The sequence below is a fragment of the Thermobia domestica genome, chromosome 5 (genome assembly GCF_964235325.1).
Source record: "Thermobia domestica chromosome 5, izTheDome1.hap1.1, whole genome shotgun sequence".
Classification (NCBI taxonomy): Eukaryota; Metazoa; Arthropoda; class Insecta; order Zygentoma; family Lepismatidae; genus Thermobia; species Thermobia domestica.
The window spans coordinates 319,711,336-319,724,121 of NC_137458.1; the positions used below are offsets into that span (position 1 = coordinate 319,711,336).

General features: G+C 35.8%; 1 protein-coding gene across 3 annotated transcripts in view; it reads right to left on the reverse strand.

Annotated features, from left to right (window-relative positions):
- for (cGMP-dependent protein kinase for) overlaps positions 1–12,786 on the reverse strand; it is a 316,811-nt gene that overhangs the window by 55,160 nt on the left and 248,865 nt on the right. The gene's annotated exons all lie outside the window — the stretch shown is intronic.

Here is a 12,786-nt window from a genome sequence, read left to right on the forward strand (position 1 = left end):
CACACGATAATGTGCAATTTTAGCATTTTTTTTTTTTCATGGTTCATCTACACTGCTATACAAAATTCTATACTCTGGCGTACACATTCATTTAACCACAAATTCTCTGCGATTTAACTCAAAAAGTACTGTACCCATTTTGAAAGTAATGAATCCATTTTGGTGAAACTTTCACCAATGTCTGTTAGAAGCTCAAAGTACTTACACGTATAATCACACTTATCGCCCACACAATTATCGTCTATGCAGTAGCTATTAAGGTTGGTTTAAAGGGACAAGTTTTGCCGATAGATGGCACTACGGTCTTCGTAACTCTCCTATATATATTTTTACCTTTCACGAAATTTCACGATTTCTCTTACAAATTTCAACCTAGAGACTTCAAATGTTTAGAAAAGGAACTTCATAATCTATCGAAGGCAATAGTCCGTGCCGATTTTTTAAATTTAGAATTTTATTCATTGTTGAAATTGCTAGATTGTTGAAATGATTATGTAAATCTTTAACAATGGAACTGTTTGAACAATAAAGAAAATTCTAAATAAAAAAATCAGCACGGATTATTTCCTTTGATAGGTCATGAAGTTCCTTCTCTAAAAATTTGAACTCTCTAGGTTGAAATTTGTAAAAGAAATTGTGAATTTTCGTGAAAGGTAAAAAATTCATGGGAGAGATAACGAAGATTGTAGTGACATCTATCGGCAAAACTTGTCTCTTTACACTAACCTTAAAGAATTTCAGTACAAGGGTTACAAACAAGCCAGTGACGTCTCTTGAGGGAACTTATGTTTGTTAAAAAGGAAACACTGTAATCTAAGTGTTAGAAATAGTGGGGAGAAAAGGATAATTCTAGATTTAATTGAAAAGAGGAAGAAAAAGTAGTTGAGACATTGGCTGAAAAGGAACGGTATCTTTCACAAGGGACGTACTAGAAGGTATGGTGGAAGGAAAGAGAGGAAGAGAACGAAGAAGGCTAGTTGATGGGCGGTATCAAAACACAAGAATCGTACGTGGAAATAAAAAGGTTAGCTGAAGACCGTGGAGCATAGAAGCTTCTCAGTTACCTGTTAATACTTATAGAATAATGATAATGATGACTATAAGCTAAGAGAAAAATCTTCAGATAGTCTCAGAATGCTTACTACACGAATTAGTACATGCGATAAGTTTTTCCTTATGTTGTAGCGCTAAAATTGAAATTTTCCAATCTGACTTCCCTCGAGAGCCGCCACTCCAATGATAGATTGATTTGCGTCCTTTGTGAGAGCGATGCTATATACGACGACTGATTTATTTATTTATTTATTTGTATTTATGCCCTTTAGCGACCAGCAGTGAGACCATTTAGGACGAGACCTACAGTTGAAAATAGAATTTGAACCATTGTAATTCCCTTCTGTTGGAAATCGATTGAACGCGGGATCTCATACACCAAAAGCAGGTGCACAGCCCTCTACAACAGTTTTTTCGAAACGGATGGTCTGTGACGTCACAATTTGTTGCTCCTATTCTTAATAAATCACACAGAGAGAAAAGGAGCAGATAACACATCTAGTTTTAGTGACAGGCAAACAAGAAAATACTTCTATTACTCGTCGATCTATAATTATCTGTACAGTGGCAACACTTGTTTATTCCATTTCCTCCTCTGTTTTGCTCTGCCTATTTCTCACAGCCTTTCCTTCGGTAGTAAAAGCATGGTCTGACGTCACAGATCGGACAGTTGGAAATGATGACACTAGATCAAGGAAAAGGCTTCCATTATTTCTAAGAATAATAGTCATTTCAATTAACTTGGAACTAAGATTACTTAATGGTGGCTTTCAAAATATACAAACAAATCAGCTGATATAGTTCCGATTGAAATGAAACGAAATGAAATCTTTGAGTTTAACGTCCAACGATTATGCCCTTTAGACTAAGGGAGACGGATATTTAAGGCAAGTGAATGATCTCAAAGAATTGGTGAAATGAGAAAGTGGAAGGAAACGGAAGTATCCCCAAAAAACTCACGGACACAATGTTGTCCACCACAAACTTACTTGGCTTGAGATCGAACCAGGGACCCCACATACCACACGTAAGCGCTCAACTACTGAGCCAGCGTGCACCTTTAGTTTGGATTCAACATCAAACTGTACGAAAGTAGGCACACTTCCGGTGTTAGTATTCTTGCCTCACCCCCCAGCTTACTCCCAGCCCAAGCTCAGATAAATTAAATTGCAATTAAATGCGACTCTTTCGCGTCCTTTAACAAATAATGTCCCACTGCAGACGACCTCCCTCACAGTTACCTCCTCAGACAAAATTTTCTGGAAGAAAGCCAGCTGTGGATCCACATCTCATGTACTTTCGATATTGGAAGAGAAACGCTGAACTCCAAATATAAAGAAAATTGAAAATAAGGCCTTGGAAGACGTGCTGTAATGTCACAATCATACATCAAAGGGCGATATATATATATTTTTTTTTCATTTTTTGTGGTTAAGATTGCATCCCATTCTCACGGAAGACAGCTACAACACTTTTATTATTATTGTTATTGTTAAGGTATTAAGGTATCGCATCAATGAGTCGAAGGTTCTAGAAACATACAGAGACAGCTAATCATCACGCAGCACCTAAAATCGTGTTCTTGTTGTAAATATCTCCAAGACTGAACTTTCACACGCGTCGACCTCACTTATAGCAAAGCACCCTGGGAATACACTAAATAACTAACTAACTATGGCCTATGGAATCCGGAGGTTCAATACCGCATTCACAAAAGCTCTCCGTTGACCTCTGTCCTTAGTCACCTCCATCCAGGTCCTACTTTGTATTTCTATTTCTGCGAGATCCATCTTAATATTCTTCTCCCATCAGTGCCTAGGTCTTCCTAATGGTCGCTTTTCGATTGGTCTTCCAGTTAAGACTTTGAAAGTGTTCCTAGTTTCTTCCATTCTGCCTACATGAGCTGCCCACTTAAGCCTCCTAGATTTGATGATCCTAATAATGGTAAACGGTATAAATTATGCAGTTCCTCGTTATGAAGTTTCTGCCATTTCCCATTCCCGTTCCTTTTGGGTCCGAATATTCGTCTCAGGATCTCGTTCTCAAATACTTTCAGTCTACGTTCTTCCCTCAGAGTAAGCGACCATGTTTCGCAACCATACAGAACAACAGGCATGGTTATCGTTTTGTATATTTTAAGATTAAAATTCCTCAACAGACGTCAAAAGATTTTGAAAAGATTTTGATTTTGAATAATAACACGAATTTCCTGCTTTCAGTTGACAATTTCTTCATGGATATGGTTTTGGTCTGTTAATATTGACCTTAGAAATTCGAAAGTATTCACTTTGTCGAAAGTTATATTTGATATTTTGATGCATCCATAATTTGCAATATTACCTGAGAATACACAAATAGCAAATATGTCTGATTGTATGAGTGAAAGGGAATGTTTACCAGTTTCTTCTATTCTTCTTAGAATAAATAGGGAAATGTGGAGTTACACGAAAATATTAACATGTTAGCTAACATCTTTATGCTTATTAGCGTTGGTGCTCATCTTTCTCCCCATCTCCGAAGTATCTGGACAAAATTGAAAGGAATTTAGCACCTCTCCCTCCCCTCAAAGAAATAGAGACCAAAGTTAATTGTAACAAAACCAAGATAACTTGTTTTGTAGACTAAATTTTATTGATTTTCGAAACTTCTCAAAAGCATCATTTTTCTATAATTAAAGTTTGATCACTGGCGCAAATCCCGGGGGGATGAGGGGAACATGTCTCCTCAATCTTGGAACTGGGGGACTGTTCCCCCAATAATAGCATTTGAAATGTGTTATCGTCCATCAATTGTAGTCTTCCGCACCCCCTCCCTCTCTTTCCTGCCACCATACCCTCTAGCACGTCCTCCCTGATACAGTTTCTTCCCAGGAAATGTCCCAACCAGTTTCTCTCCTGTTATGATGATGATGATTTTGGGGAGAAACACTACTTCACAGTACCACTAATTTATCTATGTCGCCTGATATATAATATACAACAGATTCACCTCAGAAATCGGATTCATCTACCGTGTTATGAGTCCCTCTGCCCCCCCCCCTCAGAATAAGCCTCAAATTTGCCCACCTCCCAATGTTGAAGCCAACTCTGCTCCCCTGTGAACAGCATTGTTTTTCAACTTCATAAATATTTTGAACATCGCTTTAAAAAAATATCTTTGCCGTCTTATCCGTCCCTTCCTCTCAATATTGAAGACAATTTGTGCTGCTGAGTTTGATTATGTTGTTTTGAATGGAAACTTAAGCTCCATCCCCCTCCAAAAAAATCTGAGGAGCGTAGCCTGTGCTCGAAAACAGCTGTGACCACCTCTAATGCCATTTTCCACCTTCCCCAACATTTTCGACATTTTGTAATTAATATATATGAAACCTTGTATTCGTTTCGTCAAATATGTAAGTAAAAGTTAGCTTCTGGTATATTCAGTGTAAAGCATTTTATTACAAGTTCCTTCACTTGGCTCCGACAAGGCATGCATTCGAACCACTACACTACGGTTGAGTGCAATACAAAACAAATTATGGCATAAGTAATTTATCGAAGCACATAATTTTGGTTAGCTTTCAGCTCTCGGGTCTAGATTAGAATATCGAATGTAGTTTTGGCAGGATTGGAACAAAACTTACCCTGTCGTATGTGTAAAGAGAATATTTTATTGTTTTTATTACGACAATACAAAATTTTTACACAACTTTCGCAGTGGGATATCGTTTTATTGGTAAAAATTAAGTTACTAGTATGTTCCCTATCAAAATTAAATTTACCCTATTTCGTTATGCAACCAAAAATACTTTGTAGTTGACATGTACAGTATAACACCCAGGATATATTCGTAATTAGTTATTTGAAATTGTAAATATACGAAGTCGCACGATAGACTTTAAGAACTGTTTAAATGTGAAAACATCTTATATCCAAAGATAAGATAAATATAGTCATACCAAAACTTTTAAAACTAATGCTACTATAACTTAGTAGGCAGGGACGCCCGCAGGATTTTTTGGCAAGGAGAAGAGGGAGAAAGTCCATTACACAAGCTCCGCGAACACACACACACACTTTGATGCACGTGTTCACATAATACATAATTTAAAACATCAGTTATTTACGCATATATCCTTATTAACTACTGTAAATAAACTACAGCACTATAGTGTATATAACGAAATTATATTAAGTACTATAGTATGTGAATACACATATTAGTATGTCTTGATATGTAATACCAACAACTAAACACATATTGAAAAGTGTTCCCCTCTGCAGGCGGTCGTGTTGATGTAGTAGAATAATAATAATAATAATAATAATAGAACTAAGATCATAAAAGCGTTGAGCACTTTTGATTAGTGGACTATAAGAAACCACTTAAAGCTTCCAATGTTTTGTAATCTGAAATCGTATTTTATTAATATTTTTTTTTTTTTACGTTTTACCCCACCAAAAATATTTTCTCCCTTCATTTTATAATAGCATTGTTATTTTTATTATTTTGAAATTTTTGTTCTTGGTCTAATGAGATGTAAATCTCATAGGTTTTGTTTCAATTCTTCCAACAGCCGAATCCTGACTCATTGTTAATTCCGAATTTTGGAAATCTTTTGAGGAAATTCTTATGAGATTTTAACAAAATTCTTAGAAGATCCAATAAAAATATTCTAAACTAATTAAAGCGTAAATATTCTTTGTTTTATTGTTATAGATTAAAAAAAAAAAGAAAACAGATTCTTTTGTGCTACAAGCCCTAGATGTTCCTGCCTACAGCCAACAGTGATCTTAACCTATCTGTATAAAATAGTCAATGCTGCTATTAGTTCTAATTTTTTTTTAAATTTAAATTATGTATACGCATTTGTTGCATATCAAATACTCGTGTTTTCTCATACAAATGCAAAAAAAAAAAAAAAAAAAAAAAGCACTAAAAACATATCTGTTTTACAGGCTTCCTAAACTGAATCAACCATACTTAAACCACAAAATATAAACATATTCAACGCACACGCAGAGTTTTATTGACGCCTAAAATGTATATCAAAACAATATATTAACATATAATTTTGTACCCATTTTCAAATTATCACTGTGATCTAGTTCTTTTGTTTTGTTCCGTTAGTATTATGTCATTATGTTTTCTTTTATTTTCTTTTTTTACTTTACTATAAATCAGTGATGTCCGATTGGAGTAAAATCCCATTTTGTGAGCTTTTCCAGTGTTTCTTCATTGAGACTTGAGAGATAGCTTGGTCTGTGATTCGCTGCAAGAGAAACAGTCATAGATAGTGTACTTGCTTTGGCGCGATCAGGGTAAATTAAAGTTACACCAGTAATATCAAAATCCATTCTCCAATCGAGAATGGAATGGGAAATGAAGAACGCTGTAACAAATGACTAGCCAATCAAAACGCCCGACACAATTCCCAGATCCTTCCAAACAGGGGCGGACCAAGGGCCAGGCAACTCAGGCGACTGCCCGGGGCGCCACAGTCAAGGGGCGTCAAAACGAGTTTCAAAGAGTAAATTTTATAACGTGTTTTCCTCTGACATTTTTGATTTAGATTCTTGTAAAGTGGCATCAATTACATCATCTTTTTCCATTCCACCATGGAAGAAGAGAGTTTCGTAGTAGTACTAGGAGACTGTATCGACAAATGTAGACATGGCATGTAGAAGAAAGAATGAAGGGGGAGTTGATATTGTTTATAGCGGGTCATATTCTTTGTGAACTTTTCTCAAGCAATGAATATTATTGGATTTATTTGTGTAAATTATTCTAGATTTTAAGGTACTATTTTTATAGAAGAAAAAAATATGGACGCTTTGTCATAAAATTCCCTAAATTGACTTTGATATAGTGGCGGATCCAGGGGGGTGATTGCCCCCTTCCCCCAGAAGAGGAAACTTTCTTATTTTATATATATATAAATAAAACCTATCCCAGAGTTTGAAGCTCTTAAAAGTAGCTCTAGGTAGCAATATGACAACCCATCGCCTCCCCCCAGAAGTCGGTCCTTAGGGATGGTATCGAGACGAGACGAGACGAGACTTTGTACAGTCTCGGTCTCGTCTCGGTTTAAAAATCGCTGTCTCGGTCTCGGTCTCGTCTCGAGTCAAAAATCGCCGTCTCGGTCTCGGTCTCGTCTCGGTCAACAAATGCTTGTCTCGATCTCGGTCTCGGTCTCGAGGGCCAAATCTCGGTCTCGTCTCGGTCTCGTCTCGAAAGTCTCGAAATAAATAGGTGAAATTAAAATTGTAAAAGTATTATTATTGTAAAGTCTGTCATTTCTGCTTCTTATTTTTGGCCTTATTCTTGACTTAGAATTATAGTATGGTGTACTTCTTCAGAGCTAATTTGCTAGCGCTGATGCCTTCCATGCGTGTGTTCCAGTTTCAATCATCAGTGGGTATATCATATCTGAGATAAAATTCTAATAGTAACCCATATTTCACTTTCAGCAGAAGACTTTCTCATATGGCCTCGGTACTGCCTATACAATTAAACTCTATTAAATTAACTTCAGTACTATACAGTAGTTTATTTCCTTCCTTAGAATAAGAATTGTTCAATACATTCTAACTTATAACGCAACACATAGCAGCATGAATGTATTTAATCGCACTGAAATTGAAATTTTACAATTTCTCATTTATTATCCAATACATTCTGTTTTGACTGTCATTTTAAAAACATAATATAACGTTCATTATCTGAACAAATAGGGTAAATTATTACTACAATATATTTTGTTTAAAATTGATCAAATGCTTTATTACCGTTTCACATCAACGTGTTTAATTGACACCTTATAACACGAAATTCCTGAACTTTGTGATGAGAGCTACGGCACTCATCTTTGTTATGTGTGGCCTCGGGTTGCATCACGAAACAAGTTAGATTCAAAGTCAGATGTTTCGCATAGTTCGCTTCTAAATTTAAGTACATTCTGTTTCTTATACAAGTTCCTAAAGTTGTAATGCATTACATACGCATACGTATATCCACTGCCGTAACATAGATTAAGCTTATTCCTGAGCTTTTAGCGGTGCATGTGATCTTTATTCGAGAAAACCAATTGTGCGTTCATTACGTTGAAATTTTATATTGATTGAAAATTACTTGCGAAAATAAACATACATATTATATAAGTATATAGGTAATTCGAGCTAGCTGTATCTATTTTTTCTCTCTCGCCAAAACAAGTGATTATTAACTTTCTAGTTTTCTTTTGTATTCATTTTCTTAGTTTTGCAGCAACATGAAGTATTAAATAGTCAAAAATATTTTTTTTTCGCTGTATGACTCGTTAAATATTTTGGATCCAATTTTATTCCACCTTACCTAGTAAATTTATACACATTAATGGTAGACTATGTTAAGTCACTTTTTGGTCAAATTGAGTTAGAATATTTTTTTAAATAGACTATGTTCTTTCTAGTGGTGTAATAATGTAAGCCTAAAGCCACCTTACTACTTTGTAACTACTTAGTATAGTTTGAAAAACAGTATTATAGATCTTAGTTAAGGAACCGGTTTTTTGCTTCTCCTGTAAAATTACGAAATTATGACTTGGTTTAGTTTACCTCTCAGGTCTTGATATAAAATCATCACCATCATCATAATCAAGCATTATCAATCCACTGCTGGATGAAGTCTTCCCAAGTTTTCTCTACAACTATCTAACTTGGGTAATTCTTTTCCAGGTTACTCCCCAGTGGTTCCTGATTTTGTCACAATTTCTTGTATGCGGACATTTCCTAGGTTGTTTTTGTCACGTGGTATACAATCTAAAATTGTTTTTGTCTATCGATCATAATTTCGTCTTGTAATATGTCCATAAGATTTTCCGATCTATTTTAAACATTATTTCATTAGTACCAGTCATTAGTTGCCAAATAATTCATTTCTATTTATTTGGGCTACAAATAGTTCATATCCTCTACTTTTGGAGCACAGACACGCTACTTTTTGATCTTCGGATCTGGCAACACTGACTCAATTATTTAAATCAACACAATGTAAGAACCCCCATTTGCTGTAATGGCTAGTACGCTTGATTTTGGTTCGCATGGTCCCGAGTTCGATTCCCGGTGGCGGTAATGTTCAACGACCGAAGTTTTTCGGATTCCACTTTGATCAATAACTCCACGTCTCCTTTACCCGCCCTAGCATAATCGTGAGACGTTAAACTAAAACAAAACAAACCAAAAATCAACACAATGTGTATTACTAACTGTAAGTCTTTGAATAATTGCATATAGCTATATGATATGGATCGAGTTTGAGGTGGTTGGTGGTCAAACTATAACAAATGAAATGCAGTTAGGGCGTAATTAAAATTTTAATAAATCAGTTTTTTAATCTAAAAAAATACACCAGGCCTAAGGCTTAGGGAGAACAACTAGTGCTACTGAAAAGTTGTCAGTTACGTTTAATTTCAGTTACAATTTGATTTTACATGTATTGCTGGAACGAAAACTTTGACATTAACATTATAAGTAGCCCAAAGACTATGAAAAACATCGTGTTTTGAAAACATTCTTACATCATTAAACAAATTACGAGTAATTTAAAAATATTTTGCACTTTAGGTACGTTATTTGCACTATATTTATAATAATATTTAGCAATTTATTTAAGTTCGCAACACTGCTTAAAATGATGTAACTGCGACTTGTTGTAATTAAAACTACTGCACACTAATGTTATAATGTTCCTGCCATTTGAATTATTAGAGATCTCCAAAATGTTGATGTTAGTGATATGTATTGTCCTTTGTTACACTGAATAATATATGTGCTTTTGTGGTTTAATTTAATATCTAAATTAGAAATATGTAGAGCTCTTTCGTGGCTAAGCAGTTAGCCTATGGCGTGAGAGACCCGGGTTAGATTCCCGGCGGGAGCTCATGTGGTTTAAATTCAACGTTAATCAGTAGGTTGTCTCATATAACCTCGCTGCTGAAAGAGGCGTTAAACTCAATTAAAAATGAAATGAAATTTTTGAGTTTTACGTCCCACGGTTATTCCGGTTAGGCTAAAGGAGACTGTGATGATGAGAGATGAATGAAATGGTGGAATGAAGAAAGTGGGAGGTAACGGGAGAACCCCGAGAAAACTCACGCACTAAACTAAATTAACTGAACAGAAATATGTAATATCAAACGTAGTGCAATTTGAGAAATTACAACTTTATGTTGCGTTAGCAACATTGCTTGTTTATCTAGTGGTATTGCAGAGTATCTGGAAGAATTTCCCCTTCCATATTTCACACAGCATGTTAAAAAAAATCAGCATTTTTAATATATATGACTATTACTAGATGAAATACCCATTTTTCACATGGGACCAGTATTTGGAAGTCAAGGCCTGTGGGAGTATCACTATCTCAGCAACCGCGAAAACTACTATATGTATTTGACACTAATATCGGTCATTTTGTATTATTTTTACATGTCTGGGTACCCCCTCCCCAGCAGGTGAACCCCAACCCGCATGCACTGGTAGCTGAATTTGAAAGTCATCGCTAATGGAAGTGACACCATTTATCTCAGAGACCGCAAAAACTATACATTTGACACTAATATCGGCCATTTTGGATTACTTTTACATGTCTCGGTATCCCTCCTGTGAACTCCGGCCCGCAGCTGAATGCGGTGAATTTGGAAGTTAATGCGATCGGAGTTTCACCATTGATCTCAGAAAACGCGAAAACTATTTGACACTAATATCGGTCATTTTGTATTATTTTTACGTCTCGGTACTCCCCTCCCCCGCAAGTGAACTTCGGCTCGAATGCACTGGTAGCTGAATTTGAAAGTCATCGCTAATGGAAGTATCATCATTGATCTCAGCGACTGCGAAAACTATGTATTCGACATTAATATCGGTCATTTTCTACACTCCCGATTTAAAAAAAAAAAAAAAAAAAAAAAAACGCTTCTTCTTGGTCTGAGGCCTGGGACATGATACTTGTCACTCAAATTTCGTAACTCTTGGACTCTCGTCTGGTCCCCAGGCCGCACACAGGCAATCAGAAAGACAGGCACGCAGACACACAGACAAACAAACTCTTCCTTTTACTTATATTAGATATCTATACAGGCGAGGATCCAAGGGGAGTGTTAAAGGGGTTATACACATTGGATAAAATGTCAAACTATGGTTTAGCCCCTCCCTCGATCATATCCTTGATCCGCTAGTATATATATATATATATGTGTGTGTGTGTGTGTGTTTGTGTGTGTGTTGAGAGAGGAGAGAGAGAGATGACTATACACATCAGCAGTGGATTTTGTTTAGGGAGAGGCTTGAGAACGATTAAGAAATATCTGTGTTGTACGTGCAATGCGAAAAAATGATTACAAATCTATTACGGGAGGGGCTTCAGTCCGATAGCCATCCCCTAAATACGCCACTGAACATTAGTCAACCGTTCCCATATTACCTAATACAACAACGAAAGAAATTTTGAGTAAAGGTCAATTTTAATAGTTTTCTATATCAATATTCGAGACGAGACCGAGACTTTCGAGACTGACCTAAGTCTCGTCTCGATTTATAGAGGCCCGTCTCGGTCTCGTCTCGGTAGATAAAAGACCGTCTCGGTCTCGGTCTCGTCTCGGTATATAAAAGGCCGTCTCGGTCTCGGTCTCGTCTCGATAATTCGAGACGATACCGAGACGAGACCGAGACTAGTCTCGGTCCCGGTACCATCCCTATCGGTCCTGGATCCGCCCCTGCTTTGATATGGTTTACTTATCAAATTTACGAGGGTTAGAGGATTTCTAATACTTGATAAAACATGTTATTAAGCTTTAGTCTTGTAAAAGTGTTCAGCTTTTGTACAAATTTATGAGATACGTTTTGTGAATGCTATGGACTTCAACTACTAGGACCTACATAAAAAGGGTTGTTTATATTGCTCTGCGTAAAACACCTTCAACATATGTGATATGTATTTATTGGTATTTCACGTTATTAGAATAGATTGTTGGTACAATAACTGCTGATGTTATTGATATAACAGAACAATTTACAATATAGTAATAACCGTGTCAGCATTAGTATTGTTCAATAAATGCTGTTCGATATGTTTTGTTTATACATATCGACACATAAATAATAATAATAATAATACAATGTAATTAATACCTTATGTATATTTTAAGTACTGAATACACCTACATCATGTATTTGTGAATTAACTTTTCTTTTTGAAAAATGGGTTTAAAATATTAAATTCAATGTAATAAAATGTAAAATATAGGCTAGACTAGGGGGCGCCAAAATGCCACTTTGCCCGGGTGAAAATTTTGCCTTGGTCTGCCCCTGCCTTCGAAATGGCTGCTTTGTCATAACTCATATTACTTCCATTTACTCTGGGATCGAAAAGACCAACCTTCAATCATTCACAACAGAAAATGACTGAGAGTATTTGTGAGTCATCACAATAAGCAGATAGTGAATGTTAATTATCAAAAGATTATTTACTAAATTTTGTTTACCTAGTTTTTATAAAAAGGAAAAGTACAATAGAGGGAGCCAGTTGTCAAGGACTTGATCATTATGTATGATTCTTAAAAATCAAATATGAAGAAATGCAGAAAACTAAATTAAAATACTAGACAAGAAATTGTCAACTTTCGAAACGTTCTAAACAATATTAATTACTGGAGAATGAAGCTTTTCGAGTGTGGTTTCAGCAGTACAAAGGTGAGATAATTACCGACTCAATTGTTTT